Consider the following 18,671-nt stretch of genomic DNA (forward strand, 5'->3'; position numbering starts at 1 on the left):
AGGTAACTAATTATATCTACATTGCAATGAAACTTTATTTTTCTTCAGCTATATTTGTTAGGAAAATATCTCTCAATTTTTGACGTTCCACAGACATAATTTTGGATCAAGAGAGAAATACATCTGAGAAATGCGACAAAATGCTGATCATTTTACATTGAGACTAATAGTCAATGGGATTATCCACTGTAATCCATACAGAATTACTTGTCAGCTTTTGGTTTCCTACAATGGTAGCAGGGGTGTACTGGTTTCTTAATGATAAAATATTATATTTACATAACATTTGTGGTCCATTTAAAATGGACTCTCCTACACTACCATATTATTTTGCCCACAGTAAATGAGTTTCATATAAGTTCTGTCAGTTAGCACAAGTGTGCATGAAGATGCTGATGATGAGACATATCGGCATGCTGCTTACTTCAATGCTGATGTTGGGAGCCTCAGGTGATGAACTATGACCATAGTCATTTATCCCTCTTGATCTTGCTTGCGGTGAACGAGGGCTCTGACTTGGTCAGAGAAGCATGACACCCATTGCAACATGAGGTTCTGAAGATTTTGGCCAACCATAGCCCGCAGTGCTCGGGGTGGGATTGCTATATTGCTCGTAACAAAGAAAGTACCGTCCTTGGTATCTTCTTTTATCACAAGCCTTCTCTCATTTTGTCTTTTGCCACTCTCTGCATTTTCCTTGCCTGATCCGATTTGTATTTATATAAGCTACATGAAGTGTGAGCCTTACTCAAATGGTTACTGGGACTCAAGGTTCAAGGTGCAAAAAAACGTTTATTCGGATAACATTGTATTCCTAAAAGCACAACAACACAACAGCAAACAAATTAAAAATATACAGGTAAGAGAGTCATAATAAAAACCATTAGCAGCATACAATGTACAATGATCTTTCAATTAATAACAAATTCATAAATGAGTAATATAAAAGCTCAAAGATTAGACATTATTTGGCGTGCTCGAACTGCAATTCTCAGAAAAGTGCCCGTGCGAAAAACCAACTCTTCATTTTCCAGGGTAAGTAGCTTCAAATATGCATTTTCCAAACTGATGGGCATAAGCTTTTTAAAATACGGAGTTAAAAGCCACTTAACATACTTTAGATAGCATTTACAAAAAAACAGAAAATGTAAAATTGATTGGCCACTCTGACCATCGCACAGGCAGGGTAAGTGATCAAGGTCGGAGTGGTGGCTAAGGGGAAAACATAATACAAATTTAATAGTGCCCGCCCTTAAGCGAAACAAGAGGCTCCTCTCCCGGTGGCTCATAGGCAAGGTGATGTAGTTAGCCGGAGGGTGTACAGAATTTTCAATGGCCATATAGCTATAAAGAAGGGATATTTTAGATTCCTTTTCAGTCCTTTCCGCTCTATATAGCGAATAGAGGGCACTCCTAAGCTCATTTTTATTCATGGTCATTGCTGTGCTGGGATTTGAGAAGATGCTTCCCTTGTTGACGCTACATAGGCTCTGATACACCCCTGACAGCCATGGTATGTCTTTCCCTTTCTCACATCTTGTACAATCACTGATAATCTCTCTCGCTAGGGATGCGGCCGGGTTTTTCCAAACAGATAACCAGAAAAGGGCAGGGCGGGCCCTACTAAAATCTTCGATAAAATTTAAGTTAAGTTCCCTATGACAAGTATATTGGGGTGTGGAGTTTGGGACACCTAATAACTTCCTGCAAAATCTGTTCTCTTCCTGTTGAATGCAGGTACTCTTGGCAAAGCCCCAGACCTCGGCACTGTACGTGGCTGTTGGCACACATTGAGATTTGTTTTTTTTTTTAAATGGCTAAAATAGCACCTGTTCTCTTTGGGCATGGAAGACTGAGAATCGAGTTGGTGGCCTTTAAGAACTTGCTCCTGGAGTGGGCCATATGCTCAGTCCAGGAGCCGTTCGCAGCAAAAACCACCCCAAGATAAGGAAAGGTGCTGGTACTCGTCTGCTTCTGGTTACCCACAGATATGGAGCTAAGTTGAAGTCTTTTTAAAAATCGGCACAATAATACTTGTGGACCAAGAACTGTGAAACAGAGCGTGCATTAGGTTGTTAAAAATATTTCAAAGAAGAGGCGCCCAAAAGTCTGGTTTGTATTTAATGAGGTCAATAGGTAGAACATCTGGGACAGGGGCTTTGTTACCCACACTCTGCTGAATCGCTTCTTCCACCTCAGATAGGATCATCTGTATTCTGGTTAGTGGCCCCGGCTCAAAGTGATCCGCCTCTTGTAGGGGAGTGGCATAAATTTCTGTAAAGTGACTTTCCCACGACTCACTCGCAGTGGTGCAGCTAAAAGGGGTAAGAAGCTGACCCATGGATCGCAAGTCTCTCACAGCTGACCAAAATGTATAACCCTTTTTAGTGTTTGCGGCTATTACCAGTGCCTGCCAAAGTTTTTTTTAAATTTCCCCTTCCCGATTGGAGATCGCAGTTTTATACCTCAGCCCCGCCAATTTGACTTCAAGGTTACATCTTGGGTTGGATGATAAGGCTCTGCGCAGCTGTTTATTTGCCTCAGAGCACTCGTGATCGAACCATCTGGGGCCATGTTTCGCAAGGTGAATCGGTTTAGTTAAAAGAGTTTTAATAGCTAAGCATAGTTCATTAAAATCATGGACAGCTGCAGGGAGGGGATCTTGGGCTGATAAACATGAATTTATGAGGTGCATGTTATCCTTTACAACTGTCCGGAACAGATCATTATTATCAATGCCCCTACATATTAATCTCAGATTATCAGTGGAGGGTGTTAGATTCCTGGCCCCACATTCAAAAGTGAACAAGGGCCGTGGGGCTAGACCCAGCCCTATTTTAATTGGGTTATGATCCCCTTGACTCATAGCAGTAACTTCTGCTTCCGATAAGTGGTCAGCAAGAGGGAGAGATATAAAGAAAAAGTCTATGGTTGAAGAACACCCCCTTCTTCTAAATGTTGGCACAGAATAGTTGTTTGTGTGTGTTGCGCACACAATGTCCATGGCGTTAGTGAAGTTATGCATACTCAAAAACGTAGCCAACTCTGCGCCCCTATGGCAGGTGGATCTGGGATTGTAAAGCCCTGGGCTATGTGGTGTGTCTATTAACTTCGCGTTAAAGTCACCCCCCAGAAGGATACCAGTAGTTTTTGCTAATTCTTGCTGGGAATCAAGGTGGGAGATGAAGTCAAAGAGCTTAATAAAATGCCCTTTAGGGATAGAATTAAAATCATTATTGTAAAAATTAATCAAATAAAAAGAGACTCTCCTTTTATACAATAAACTTTGAAAATTACGACTGTTAGTGGGTAGGAACCTTGATGCTGCCGCTGGCAGCAATATTATTCTCAATAAATAAGCCCCCCGAGGGGCGACCAAATTTGGGACTTGGGGCTATGATATTATATCAGTGGAACCCGTTAATATGTCATTCTTGAGTGGCCCAGGTCTCCTGAAACATAACTATGTCCTGTTTCTTTATTAGGCATAGCCAGTGCTTGTCACCAAGCCTCGGCTGAAGGCCTGCTACATTCCAGCTCAAAATGCTCAAATCTGTGTCAACCTTAGCTTTGGATATGGTTTGCTGGTCGTCTAACATATCAGTGGGAGGGAGGGAGGGATCCGAAAACCTGGGGATTTTCTGGAGGGTTTGGTCGATGATCCGGTGGGGATGTTTGTCCACCCTGTGTATCCAGATCTGACAAGGCCTGAAACCAATTGGACACAGGGATAGGTGTAAACATATTTTCAATGTGCCTAAATTGCAGTTTATAAAAATAACCCAAGGGGAACGCACAGATGCTGGAGCTTTGAATAAATAATTGCTCACAAAAACTTAATATGCAGTGAACCAAATGGGGCCTGCGGAAATTGATCACAATGCAGTCTCCATCAATGTTTTTAGGAGATTGACCAACCCACCAGACTCTGTGAACCATAAGGATCTCGTTCATGTTGGATGGATGAAACCTTTTGTGTTTTGTTAACCAAACCACAGTCTTGTTACGAAGATCCGCCCAAGACTCCCTCTGGTCCCCTAGTAAAGTGGGGACGCCAGCCAAAACTAATACATAAGGACAAGTGGCTGGGGGTAGGCTCAAAACATCAGTATTGGGTCTTGGGCGTTTACTCCTCATGCTGTCTATTGTATTCCGGCTTAGGTCAGTTAGTGTGGCGCCGGAGTCTAAACCTTCAGGCTGTCCACTGCATAAGCCCAATGTCCTCATGATAGGCTCCTGAAATGGGTCCTGTAAATCCCCCTGCTCAGTGCTAAGTTTATGCACAGGAAGTTCTTTGAGTTTACAGCAAGTTGCACAAGGGTTAGCGGATGAGGACTCCTTATGCCTGTTAAAACTTGGGGTTGGCAAATTGGGTCTTAGGTTAGCATCTACTGGCGTTGGGAGGCCCACCCCCACATTGTCATCAGGTTTTAGAGTCTCTTTATTACAACAGCCACTTAAAATGTCCATAGCAATAACCACACGGTCTAACTTTTCCCAAATGGGGGTGAGATTCCTGTCAATCAATTCTTTGAGATGAGTTAACACTCTTCCAAAGTGGTCTCCGGCGGTGACAAGAGCGACATCCTCAGTAGTTTCTTCCGTTGTTAGTGGAAAAATGGCATCAGTCTGTGTGCTAACGGAGTTTGTTAGCATTATTACATGGTTTGTTGCATGGTTAACGGATCTGGGGCCTTTCGCGCTTTTGGGTTTTTGGGTGACAACGCCCCGCTTCGGTTTAGCCGATGGTACTCTCACCTTGGTCTCATCTCGCGGTTTTGCGACCCGTGCTCTAGTGGTTTGCTGGGCCTATTAGGAGTGGCCATGGGTGGTACATCCGAGATTACAGGGGAGAATTTGGAGACAAAATTGGGGGCGTAGGGGACAGGCGCAGTTGTGGGGTGCCACACGAATTGGGGATACTGAAGTACCGGGTTTTTAGAACCCAGCGGTGCAGGGGAACACACCCTAAGACTTCGGATTCTTCCTGTTTCAGACCCACAGAAACACAGAGTCTTCTAGATGAAATCAAAGATTGTATTTATTGGCTGCAGACCAATCACAGGTATCCGAGAAGTACAACACGATGTATGTTCTCAGGAGACTGCTCCCGAACCAAAAACCAGTCTTTACTTATATACACAAAATTACGCTTTGGGGGCAACACCGCCCCTCTTTTACAAGTGGTCATTCACATATCTTAGTTTCAAAGGAACAGCAGAGCCATAATGACAATCCCAAATTTCAGTTCATTAAGCATACAGTCATTGTACCCAGCAAGGCTCAGAACTCTCATCAGATAACAGCGGACCCCAATAAAACGAGCACCTCCTGCTCGTAAAACAAGCCATAAAGTAGGAAACAGAGTCAGGTGTGGAATAGCTTAGTCAGAGATTGTGTGCGAACAAGGACTTTATGATGGGTCGAGCCCTGATGCTAATCACATTAGGCCGCGAGAAAAGGAACCGACCGGACAGGATTGACCTCGGGCAGCGGAGTCAGTTTGCACAGGTCAGAGAGAAGTCACAGAAGGTGTACGTGTCCTTTTAGGCCTAGGCAGGGCCTTAGTGCGCAGCCTATGTGAGGGCAACCACAAAATGGCTACTGTTCTAAAATGGAACCCATAGGGTTGAATATGTGGTATCGTATGCATGGCGAATTCATCAGTAAAACATCCCGAAAACACTCATACAGACCGCGTTACTCATTTGCGGTTCGCTGATACCAAAATTGGCATGGTGGGACCATGCCACCTACACGGTTCCGAATTTTACAGTACCACAGACCCTCCTTTTGCCCTTACATAGGCAAGAACTATACTAATCTGAGTCCAAGTCTATGTTCATAAAGTCATGGAGATGTTGCTGTAGCATCATCCTATTGCTTAGCTCATCCCTTGATATAGGTTTCCTTACACATGATGTAACACAGAGGCTACACATTACAGGAGCACACTGTATACATAAACAGAACAGGAAAAGAATGGCTAAGATCATCCCAATGACTATTAGAATCTTCCATCCCCAAGCTGATATCAGTCCCCAGAACCACCCCATCATTGACCAATCTCCTTTATCTACGTGAATGGATTCGGAAATCTTATGCAGTTTGGAAATGGCCTGGTAGACTGTTGGAGCGTTATCTGGTATGAAAATATACAACAGCTCGATTGGATAACCTTGCATACCCCACCACGGTCTGCAAGTATGACATCTAGAACCATACGGTTCTGCAACGTCATGAGGCGATCCGCCTGAAGCTCAGCTGTCAAGTTACCAAGGGCACCGGCCGTTACATTAACAGTGGATTTAACTACACGAGTCAGTTGTCTCAGGTTCCGACTATTGACCATTGGTCCCCAAAACGGCAGGAAACCCAGGAAAAAGTCTCCCGCTTCCTGACCGGCAGTATCCTCCTTACTAATAACGCCTCTCACAACTCTGGTCTTGTGATAATCAGAGGCGGCAGTAAATGTTGGCGGTAGCAAATTCGCAACATAACACGTGCCCGAGAAATCAGGGGGCAACCATGTATATGCTCGATCATTGCAGACAAAGTATGTACCCTTGGCAGCCAAAAACGCAGGGGAGAACTGTGATGGGAAAGTGTACGTTTCAGTACAGTTACTCTTCCCTAGTTGAGCTCTTGGATTCTGACCATTGCCTTGTAGACAGAACCGACCTATGTGGGGTACAACCCAAATCGGAGATGCACTTTTGCGCTGTTTCTCGCCCAGACTAATACTATACCCCGTCGCGTTCCAACCTACATAAGCTCCCAACTCATCCTTTGGAATAGATGTATATGCATCGATATCTCTACTCATATCTGCAACTCCTCTCATCAAGGCTTTATTGTTCGAGTTAGGTCTAGTGGAACGTGGTGGTCGCGGGGAGTAGGTTTCAAGTGCAAAAAGAAACATGGTCTGGAATACCCATGATGAACCATTATAGCTAAACGGTAGCACTAGATATGGGATACCCTTATTAATGGTGTGCGGCATCAAACCACACACCCAGCAATTTGTTGTATTCATAACTAGTTGGTGTTGGTGCAGGAGTTGAATGAACGAATTGTTTACGAACTCAGAACGTCTAGCTTGTTCGTGTTCTGGCAGAGGGTGAAAAGAGTGTGGAAAAACAGTAGGAGGAGGTGTGGGCTGTACAGTGGGTGCAAATGGCATTTGGAAAGACAATAATACACAACCTACAGAAAGCATCATTATGCTAGATAGTACAAACAGACACAATACTACAAAACATTTGCTATTCATTATTTTACATATTCTGCTTTTGAAACTTATTTCCTCGGTGGGCCTCTTCATCCTGAAAAACTCCATCCTCTAATCGTGCTGCTCGCGGCGGATGAGTATCTTCTGCTAAGGAGTACACCTGTCAGACCAGGGAACGCCCTAGACCGACCAGAACCGTTGACCTAACGTCTTCGGCTTGTACCCCAAAGTCTTGGCACCGCGACCCTGCAGCTGAACCCGTATGGTGGTTCGAAAAACAAAAAGTCAAAAAGTCTCTTAGATGAGAGACCTGCACCTTTGGAAAAAGGGAAAGAGCTTTTATTTGTCCATAGTCCTTGGCCTCAAATTATACCTGTTTTTCCCAGGTACTGTCTGGTCTTGAAACAAGAGTTCAGGCTCTGTGGTGTCCAATCGAATTGATGGCGATGTAGCTTCTTGCAGAATGTCGTCACTTTCTTGTTCTGTGATTGTTCCCTTTATACGTGCATCGCTAAAAGGCACAAAACGAGGCACAGTCTCAGCCTCAGAGTCAGCGATCCCCTCCTGGACCCACCGATCATACGGTAGGGGCAAAGGGATCCTTTTGCAATGTATTCCGTGTATCCAATTCTTTTTCCCTTTCACTCGAACCGCTGATCTTGTCGATAGCAGGGCTAGGTGGGGGCCGATCCAACGAGGCTCATCATTCTTTTTTCGTTGAAAATTCTTAATTAGCACCCACGTTCCAGGATTAATAGGGTGTCCTGGAGCTTCAGAGGCCTGGGGCAGAGTATCGTGAACCTGTTGGTGTAAGACACGCAATTTAGCCGTCAATTCCTACAGGTAATCAAGCAGTACTGGATGTTCGATTTCACTGAATTTTGTCGGCCTTGGCACTCCCCATACATTGGCCGGACGGCCAAACACAATTTCATACGGACTAAGTCCCACTCGTGAATGCACAGTCATTCTTGTTGATAGGAGTGCTAAGGGCAGAGCGTCAGGCCATTTAAGACTGGAGCTCGCCTGAATTTTGGCCAACTTAAGTTTCAAGGTGCCATTATAGCACTCTATTAATCCGGCTGATTGGGGGTGATTTGCAGCGTGGAACTTCTGCTTAATGCCTAGTCCCTCACACACATCCTTCATCACTCGACCCACAAATTCACTCCCGTTATCACTCCACACCATCCTTGGCATTCCGAACCTAGGGAAAAATTCTTTGACTAGGGCTTTAGCTGTGGATAAGGCTGTATTGTCTTTTAGGGGATATGCTTCTATCCATCTTGAAAAAGCGCAAACAACAACCAGTACATATTTCAAATTGTTGCATCTTTCCATATGGATGAAGTCTAGTTGCAGAACTTCAAATGGGTATGATGGGGGTGCAAAATGACCAGGTGGAGTTGGGGTTCCCCTACCAGGATTGTATTTCAGACATACCATGCAATTTTTGCCCACATTCTCTGCACATTTAGGGATTCCAGCATTCTGCCATACTGGAGCCAACAACTTACAAATCCCTTTCACTCTGATATGTGCCATTCCATGTGCCATGTACCACTGGAAGCACATATGCATCAGGTAACAACCATCGCCGGTGTTCTGACAAATCAACCCAACAACCATTTTCATCCAATTTACCTTTACTCTCTTTCCACATACTCAATTCTTTCTCTGTAGCTTCAGCTTGAAGGGACTTCACACTCTCTATCGTGTCTTCACACATTCCAACATCACCAACCCATTTTGCAGGGCCTGCAACATACATTCGGGTTGTCACATCTTTTGCTGTTTCTTTCGCGGTTTCATCAGCAAATGCATTACCACGCACAACATCATCGGTAACCTTCTTGTGTGCGCTGCATTTCACAATCGCGACTTGTAGCGGCAAGGTCAGTGACTCAAGGAGATCATTCACTAACTGACCATTCTGAATCTTAGCTCCATGCGAGGTCAAGAAACCACGCTCTTTCCACAAACGCCCAAAACTATGGGCCACACCAAAAGCATACTGACTGTCAGTATATATGTTCACTTTCATTCCTTTCGACAACACGCATGCTCTTGTAAACGCAATTAATTCTGCTGCTTGGGCTGAATTATGTGGTACGCGTGCAGCTTCAACAATCATGTGCAAAGTCGTGACAGCATACGCGGCAGTCGTATCACCATTCGGAAGCTTGAAGCATGAACCATCCACCCATAAAGTACCATCACATTCAACCAGGGGAGTGTCCTTAAGATCCACTCTCCCTTTTGTTTCTTCTTCTGTTCTGAACAGACAATCATGCTGTTCAACCTCGTCTGTGTCTGCCGAAATCGGCAATAATGTGGCTGGATTCAACGTATTGCACCTCTTTATGTGCACATGACTCGCTAGCAGCGTCAACTCGTAATTTGACAATCGAGCATTAGTTAAATGCTGTGTCTTGGTCCTGTTTAACAATGTGTCCACTGCATGAGGAACCATTACAATCAATGTGTTATTCATCACTAATCCAGCAGACTGTCGAATAGACGCAGCTGCTGCCGCTGTGGCTCTTGAACAACTTCGCAATGCCCTCGCTACAGGGTCCAAAGTCGACGAAAAATACGCGCATGGGCGCGGTCTGTCTCCAAAAGACTGTGTTAGCACTGACAATGCGCAACCGTCCTTTTCATAAACATACAAGGTAAAAGGCTTACTATAGTCGGGGGTACCCAACACAGGAGCTGAACATAATGCCTTGCGTAATTCCCAAAAACTTTTCTGACACTCTTCAGACCATGGGACAGGATTCGGTATATCTTTATATGTTAATGCTAGCAATGGTTTTGCCAGCAAAGAAAAACTCGGGATTCAGTGCCTACAGTATGAAGTAATGCCCAAGAAAGCACGCACTTCCCTCTTTGTCCTTGGCACACTTAATTGTGCAATGGCTTGGATTCTTTCTGGGGTCAACTTCGAGAAGAGATGACCTAAATAGGTCACTTCTTGTCGACAATATTGCAGCTTAGAGAGAGACACTTTGTGATGAAAGGCAGACAAATGACGCAACAGTGATGATGTAGCTCCTTTACAAATCTCCTCAGTATCCGCGGCGATTAGTAAATCGTCAACATACTGGATAAGGGTAGCACCACTAGGTAAAACAAGGGAATCAAGCTGCGCTTTTAAAGCCTGACTGTATATTGATGGACTTTCACAGTAGCCCTGTGGAGCGCGTTTAAAACTGAAGCTTCGACCTCCTAAACAAAAGCCAAAAATATCCCTGCTCTCCTCTGCAATCGGATACTAAAGAAAGCATTCTTTAAATCAATCACTGAGAACCAAGCAGCGGAAGCTGGGATCATAGTCAACAAGGCAGTTATATCAGGGACGACTGGAAACTGTGGCACAACTACCCTATTGACCTCTCTGAGATCGATCACAAATCTGTAAACAGGTGGCTGAGAAGGGTCAGTACGTTTTAAAACAGGCAAAACCGGACTATTACAAACGTTGCCTCTTGTCTCTTCAATTAAATCCTTTTCAATTAAATCATAGATAATTGCTAACAACGCTTTTTCACCTTCCTTAGAGATCTTGTACTGGGGAATGCGTGGCAATCTAACATTGGCTTTCAAAGTAACAACATACGGCGGTATTTCCAAAAGGCCCACATCATTAGGGCCAGTGGCCCAAAGGGCATCAGGAAGAGACGACAATTCAGCTGGTAGTTTATTCTTTGACAAATACATGGGAGAAATCACTTCCTTACCCAGCGTAAGTTGTACTCCCGAGGGGGAACAATACAATGTCGCATGTAATCTCTTTAACAGATCCAATCCCAACAGGTTTTCACCACATCCTGTCGTTAAGATAAGGGGTGCTTTCAGCTCACAAGGTCCAACAGAAAGGGGCATAGGACTTGAGATCGGGTTCCTAACCAGGGCGCCAGAAAAACCTACTGAAACATTTATTTCGCCAGACAAAGGTGCGCCAGGGAGTTTTGAGCGCATAATAGAACTCTTTGCAGCACCAGTATCCAGCAGAAAGGGCTCTGTTACACCCGCTGTAGTCACCTTAACATACCGTCCGCTCTGATCCACTGGCACTGAAACAACTCCCTCTCTCTGTCTATGGCTGTCCTAGTAATCATTACCTTCCGTATTATCATCTTCTGCATAATAGTCATTATTATAGTACTGAGCTGTCTTGCCAGTAGCATTGGCTTGCTGATCAAAACTATTCATCGTATTTTGAGGCGGAAGAGGACGCGCGTTCTGGGGAACATTTCCACGCCCTCTTGGGGCTTGCTGGCCACCTCTACCTCTTGCGCCATAAGCATTATTCGTGCGCTGCAACAATCTAAGACAATTCTTTTTAAAATGACCCTCCTCCTTGCAAAATGAACACTGATTGGGACCGATAGGGACACGTGGTTGATAATACCCATACATTTGCTGATTATTCTGAAACTGTTGGGGTTGCTGATAGATACCCTGGGTTTGTCTATAATTATTCTGACCTTCACGTGGCGGATAAGCCTGCTGTAAGAGAACCTTCGTTTTTAATTCTTTCGTTTTCTTCTCTGTTCTATCCTTCTCATCTTTATCCCTATTTTCGTAATACTGTGCAGTAGCCAGTATTTGCGCTGAAGAAGAAACGGCCCAAGAACTCTCCGAATCTTTCAATTTTTTACACAATTCTGGAAGCAAATTATGCACAAATTTATCAACAAATAAACGTTGGCCACCTTCTGTACTCATGTCTTGACCACTGTGGTCGATAAATGTTTCTTCAAACATTGTGAAGAAATTGGACATCTTTCTTCTGTTTGCATGCGGATAATTTATCCCAATTTACACGTATTGCGGGCATCAAAGTTTTCATATAGTTAATTATTCTACCAGGGAGTTCTGCTACCACGGGCTCAGGCTTGGCACCACCAACCTGTCTATTGTCTGCATTAATGATATTAGCCCATGTGTCACCTAGATCTGCAGCATGATCTGCATTGCGAATCAATCCCCACAAAGGCTGTGGAACAACATTCCCGAACAACATATCTATGTCAGCTAGGTTCATGACACACGATTCTGCAGTCTGTGATAACTCCTTATAATATCCTGCAGGATTCTTACGGGGGTCAGACAATGTCTGCTTAAGGGCTAAAACTTCAGATCGTTTCCAGGGAACATGTACCCAAACACGCTTAAAATGTGCCAGAACAGGTGGATTAGCATTTGCATCACCAGGTCTCCAAACTGGAGGAACCTCGCGCATCGGGTATTGTCGCGCTTTTACCTGTCTCCCTTCAGGGAATTCCTGTTCAAACAACGACTGCTGACAATCCCCATTCCTAAAAGACAGCAGTGTCGCAACTGCTTTTTCAACATCAGAACCCACAATCGTACCTTTTCCAAATTCAAATCGCACTTGACACAACTCTTGCGGACTTGAGTCTAGATCATTATCTTCCAAATCCTCACATAGATTTTCACACATCTTCTCAAAAACGTATCTCTGTTGTGGTGCTTCCCACTGTTGAAAAACATTCACAACAGACTCTACATCATATCTAGAAGGATAAACAATCCATCTACGTGCCATGCGGTCCAGTTCTTCTTTCTCCCTAGAACCAGGTATTTGACTACGTAACTGCTTACGTTGTGGACCAGGGGTCGTACTAGATGACCCAAAGAGAGGTGAGATAAGACTAGTGACTGCACTAGCTATTCGTTGTCGTGCAGAAGGAGAAGTTGAGGCAAGAACCGGGGGAAAAACAGCAGGAAGAAAAACGGGTGTAGATACAGATACAGGAGTAGTGACAGGTAGGGCACCAAGAGAGGCAGCTGATGTGGTAGGGAAAGTCGCAGGGAGTGCAAAAGATGTAGGTAGCAAAATCGTCGTCCCCTGATAAGGCTGCGCTACCGGGACAGAAGCCGGCTGAGGAGGAGCTGGCGGCTGCAGGAAAGCTTGCGGTGCATTAGCTGGAGGCTGTACATTTAAGGGTTGCGGAGGTGCTGTAGCATTTTGCGCATACGGGGGTGGCGAACTTAGCAAGTGTGACATTAGGGAATCTTTCTCTTTCTCTTTTGACTCGTTGAAGGGGTGGCAAAACCGGGTAACATTTATCAATGACTAGTTTGCGTTGCCTATGCAACTGCTCATTCATTTGGTCCTCTTCATTATCTTTAAACTGCACAGCTGCTTGCATTATCGACATACCTCTCTCTCTTTTATTCTTCTTTGCTAATTTAATTTCCTTTTGTTTGGCTTCCTTTCGCCATAGGCGGAAAGAATCAAACATCGCCGGCCGGGCTTTCTTCTTGAACAATTTAACTTCTAAATTATCTAGGATCTCTGTGTCGAAACTACCATTTTGGGGCCATTTTAAAACACCATCCTTCCTGGTGTATCGGACCCATACTTCATTATACGTAATGGGGCCCACGCCATGTTTCACATAAAGCTCATAAGTAGGAGTTCCAATTGGAGGAACCGGGACACAAATCCTCCAATCGGGATTCCCTTTTACAACCAAAACAAAACAAATTTCCAAAAAAACTAGAACCAGGCATCTTCGCTCACTAGTCTAGTTTCAAACTTCAAAGGATTATCGAATACGAGTCTCGTGAATACACGAGTCCTCTGGCTTTGGCACTTGCAAGACCCAAATCAAAGCGATCCCGAAGGATACCAAAATCCCGAAGGATACCAAACAAACTGGGAGACGCTCCACTTATACTTAACTGAGGTATCGATGACTTCACCAGAAGACTCTCTCAATTGTTTCGCTCTACAAAATCTTCAAGGGTCCAAAACAGGGCGATTAATCAGGGCAGCAGTCCTTCGTAGCCGTCGGGACGCGGAGAACCTCGCAGAAAAGACTTTCGGACCACGTCGACATGCAGGGGTCGATGAAGTGGCGGCCTTCCTCCGGAATTTCCACACGAAGCTCCTCACGAACCTCTGGCTGGACCGGTACCACTGAAATCGCCCCGAGTTGGGCGCCAACTGAAGTACCGGGTTTTTAGAACCCAGCGGTGCAGGGGAACACACCCTAAGACTTCGGATTCTTCCTGTTTCAGACCCACAGAAACACAGAGTCTTCTAGATGAAATCAAAGATTGTATTTATTGGCTGCAGACCAATCACAGGTATCCGAGAAGTACAACACTATGTATGTTCTCAGGAGACTGCTCCCGAACCAAAAACCAGTCTTTACTTATATACACAAAATTACGTTTTGGGGGCAACACCGACCCGCCCCTCTTTTACAAGTGGTCATTCACATATCTTAGTTTCAAAGGAACAGCAGAGCCATAATGACAATCCCACATTTCAGTTCATTAAGCATACAGTCATTGTACCCAGTAAGGCTCAGAACTCTCATCAGATAACAGCGGACCCCAATAAAACGGGCACCTCCTGCTCGTAAAACAAGCCATAAAGTAGGAAACAGAGTCAGGTGTGGAATAGCTTAGTCAGAGATCGTGTGCGAACAAGGACTAATCACATTAGGCCGCGAGAAAAGGAACCGACCGGACAGGATTGACCTCGGGCAGCGGAGTCAGTTTGCACAGGTCAGAGAGAAGTCACAGAAGGTGTACATGTCCTTTTAGGCCTAGGCAGGGCCTTAGTGCGCAGCCTATGTGAGGGCAACCACAAAATGGCTACTGTTCTAAAATGGAACCCATAGGGTTCAATATGTGGTATCGTATGCATGGTGAATTCATCAGTAAAACATCCCGAAAACACTCATACAGACCACGTTACTCATTTGCGGTTCGCTGATACCAAAATTGGCATGGTGGGACCATGCCACCTATACGGTTCCGAATTTTACAGTACCACAATACCTAATGACGGACAGCTCTGTAATGTACTGGGGTCTAGAGAGAGTCGTCGCTCAGTCATTTCTATTTCATGGGTCAACAGTGATTCAGCCCTAACAATAAATGCATCTAGGGTCCCCACTACTCCTTTGCGCTTGCTCATAATGGGGCAGCAAATCGTATACGGGCAAGGCCAAGTTCAATAGGAGTGCAATACTAATGCTGATATCAAGAATAGAGATATGCGTAACAGTACCTGAAGGTTGGAGAGAATGTTCTTGTGTGGGTAGCCAGATGTCAGGGGGGGCCCAGCCCAGCCTCTTCTAGGCTCCGACGGGTGCTGGCCGCCCTTTATAATGAGAGCGACTAGCTACTGGCTTTGCAAATGCTTATTTGTAAATTATTATTTTTAAAAAGTGAAAAGATTGTCAAAATACTGGAGGAAAAGCAAACACATAAGTTAACTCAAAACTGTTCACTGAATTCAATCGTTATAAATAGCCTGGTTTCTCCATGTTGGAGTTTCTTTCATAGATTCCCATGCTTAAATCATCACCGTCAACGAGGTGGGAGTCTCAATGTATATTCTAAAGCAGTAGCGGTAATTAATATAGCTTACAATGAGAAAAGACATTAAATTTAATATCTTAGTCACTTCATTTAAAAAGAACCAAGCTCCAGCCAATCAGATGACAGCACCCTTTAGCGCACTCCTAGCAGAGGCACCTTCCTTCAGATTTCAACTGCATGTCGTGTGAGAGGGAATGCAAGGTGCCACCATTACCTCCAAGCCACTTGCTAGATGTTGAAGAATCAGATGATGATGATCAGGGGCCTTTTGGTGCAGCTCATAGTCCTTCTGAGTTGCATGTAAAATATCAAGATGACGAAGATGAAGGTTATTACAAACCCATTTATCAAGGGCAACATCATGTAGAGCAGTACTACAACTTTGCGCCTCGTCAAACACCGCAGGGTATGGTTCAAGTTCTTGCTGCTTTTGTCCAGCATTTACAAAGCATGCTCCAGGACTACTGCAAGTACTCCCCAACACCAGCCAGACCGCAACTGTCATCTACAGGTGCATCAACTCCTGCAACAATGTCACCAGTCCCTATGCTGCCTCCACCTACTCCGACGATGACCCCAAAGGCTCACATTGCCCCGCCTCCTCGAGATGACCCATCATCTACAGATGATGGAGGTAGAGAAAAATGTGAGATTCCAGACAACCAATCAATGGCCAACGAATGGAACGATGATCTTATACCACCACCTTCACCCCCAGCACCGCAACCAGTGGATTATCTACCAGAGGGCATTGGTGGGTTCCACATGCTCAAGAAAAGGGCAGTCAAGCGTTTGTGCTCCTGATCACTGTCAAGCAGTCGGAATGTTTTTATGTACGACTTTAAAGAACAGTCCAGAAAGATGCGAAGGGCAACCCCTATTGTGCATTATATTTGGGAAGGAGTAAAAATTATGAAGATGCCAGCAACCATCATGGCAGTTCTTACCAGAATTGGCAACAAATTTTATGCGCCTGAAGACTCGCCTGCTTGTCTCATAGGACATCCGAAACCGGACTCAGTAATTACCCAGGTTGCAGAACGCCACCGTTTCAAATTCACCCAGTTATCACTGTTGCATGGGGCATATCTAACACCATCTAAATTGCATAGGCTTTTCCCTACAGCCTCATCTTCTTGTCCAAGATGCTGAACCAAGGACACGAACCGACTACATATGATGTGTCCAGTCACACACACTACTTTCCTATTGGGTGGACATCAGGGAATCACTCGTGTCACTTACGGGGTGCATACACTGGGACCCAACAGAACATTGTTTTTTTGGACTACACCCTAGGCCTAAAACCTCCAAGACTGAATCCCGCTTTGTTGACGCAGCGATTCTTCTCACTAAGCAACAGATAACATGCAGTTGGAGGTCACCTACTACACCCCTCATGTCGGGTTGGCGTGAGGAGGTTTGACGCTAGGGTTCCGCTGAGAGTCAATCATTACAGAGGGAGGAATACCATGGGCTGTGTAAACAGCACATAGCTATGGTATGGGAGACCTTATTGAAACAATTTAAAGCCCAAGGAGAGGATACTTTCTGATCCTGATGTATGTTGGGGCATGCACTGGCAGGTCCCTGCCATTCGACATGCCACTACTACACATTACCAGTGTTGTGTTTTGACACCTGTAACATCTAGTATGGAGGGACAACTCACAATCTCCTTGCGTTATGTTGATTTAATTGCGGATGTGGAACTAACAGGGTGGATGCTGTTGGGAGGGTGGAGGGTTAGTTGTGTTGTAGTTTACTTTTGCTTTCCCCTTATTCAATCATTATGTAATTTTTAACTCTACGAATTCATGTAGTGTACATGGCTCATCGCTGAATCCATAATGCCTGTGATTTCACATATGTATGTGTAGCTGTTGCTATTCTGATGAACATACCACAGTGTATGATCATGTCCGTATGTTTTTTTTTCTGAAATGCAATAAATACATTTAAAAAAGTAGTCCTTGAGTTCGCATTTGTTACCTTTGTGTGGAACCTCAAAGGAATGTAAAGATGTCCATGGATGTCTGAGGGGCCAATGAATTTATTATCTGATGAAGATTCATGCTTCAATGTTCCTGGCCCAGAAGAGGTAGCAGCATTTGTTGCACACTGGCGTGCCAAGACACAACTTGCGTAATCTTCTCCTTGCATTAGGCCAAGGCCTGTTCCTTGAGTTGGTTTGGGTGTGGTTTGGGTTCAGAGTCTGTTACATTTTCTGTTCAGGCTGCATCTCTTGAGTTCTGTCACAGTTGCATGGTGTTCCACTGCCCATTGATCACACATTCCATGGCCACTTTAGGAATCAAGACTTTGCAGTTCTTGTCCATTCAACTCCACTGAGGTCAGGAGTTTCAGTGTCAGTAACTTTATCAGAGAGTTTGTGCTGGTCAGTCCAGAGGAGATTGAGGTCTATAGCCACCATACCAATATTGGATTCCACAGCCTTGCGTGATTCCCCAATAGGAGTCAAGACTGTATCCACCATCTTAGGGCCATGAGAGTCCTGCTTTCATTCTCCAGAAAAAGTCTGGGTGGGCCATTCATTACCGTGTATCTTATATGGTGCTCAAGATCTATCGCACACTCTGGAATAAATATCACAAAATCAACAGATTCTTAAGACTATTCTGCCACATTTGTCACTTCACAATCAACTATGTGCACAAACAGGAAGAACAGTTAGAAAAGAGTGACAATAAAGCATAGAAAAGGAAGAGCTACATTAAACACAAACGTTTAAAGAGGAAAGTAAGTAGAGAATGCAGATCAAAGGCTAGACAAGTATAGCAGAAAATAAAGATTTTTTTTATAGCTGTTTATTCAGCGCTGCACATCTTCGGAGGAAAGTCTACTTTGAGTAAGATGGGGAAGTCAAAATCTGATCAGGTTGGGGGAGCATATTTGATGTTCTTAATTTGTTGCCCTGTTCTCCTTGAAGTTCAGTTATAAACAGGCTTGAAGTTCTGTTTCACTTCTCAGGTTTGGACTCAAGCGGTATCACAATCTGGTACCCTCAACCTCCAAGTTTTTGCCTCTTTGTTTCAGCTGGTCG

At 44.5% G+C, this 18,671-nt stretch overlaps 1 protein-coding gene across 1 annotated transcript in view; it reads left to right on the forward strand.

Moving 5' to 3' along the window:
• RFX8 (regulatory factor X8) overlaps positions 1-18,671 on the forward strand; it is an 816,960-nt gene that overhangs the window by 263,869 nt on the left and 534,420 nt on the right. The gene's annotated exons all lie outside the window — the stretch shown is intronic.

This window comes from Triturus cristatus, chromosome 8 (assembly GCF_964204655.1).
Source record: "Triturus cristatus chromosome 8, aTriCri1.1, whole genome shotgun sequence".
Classification (NCBI taxonomy): Eukaryota; Metazoa; Chordata; class Amphibia; order Caudata; family Salamandridae; genus Triturus; species Triturus cristatus.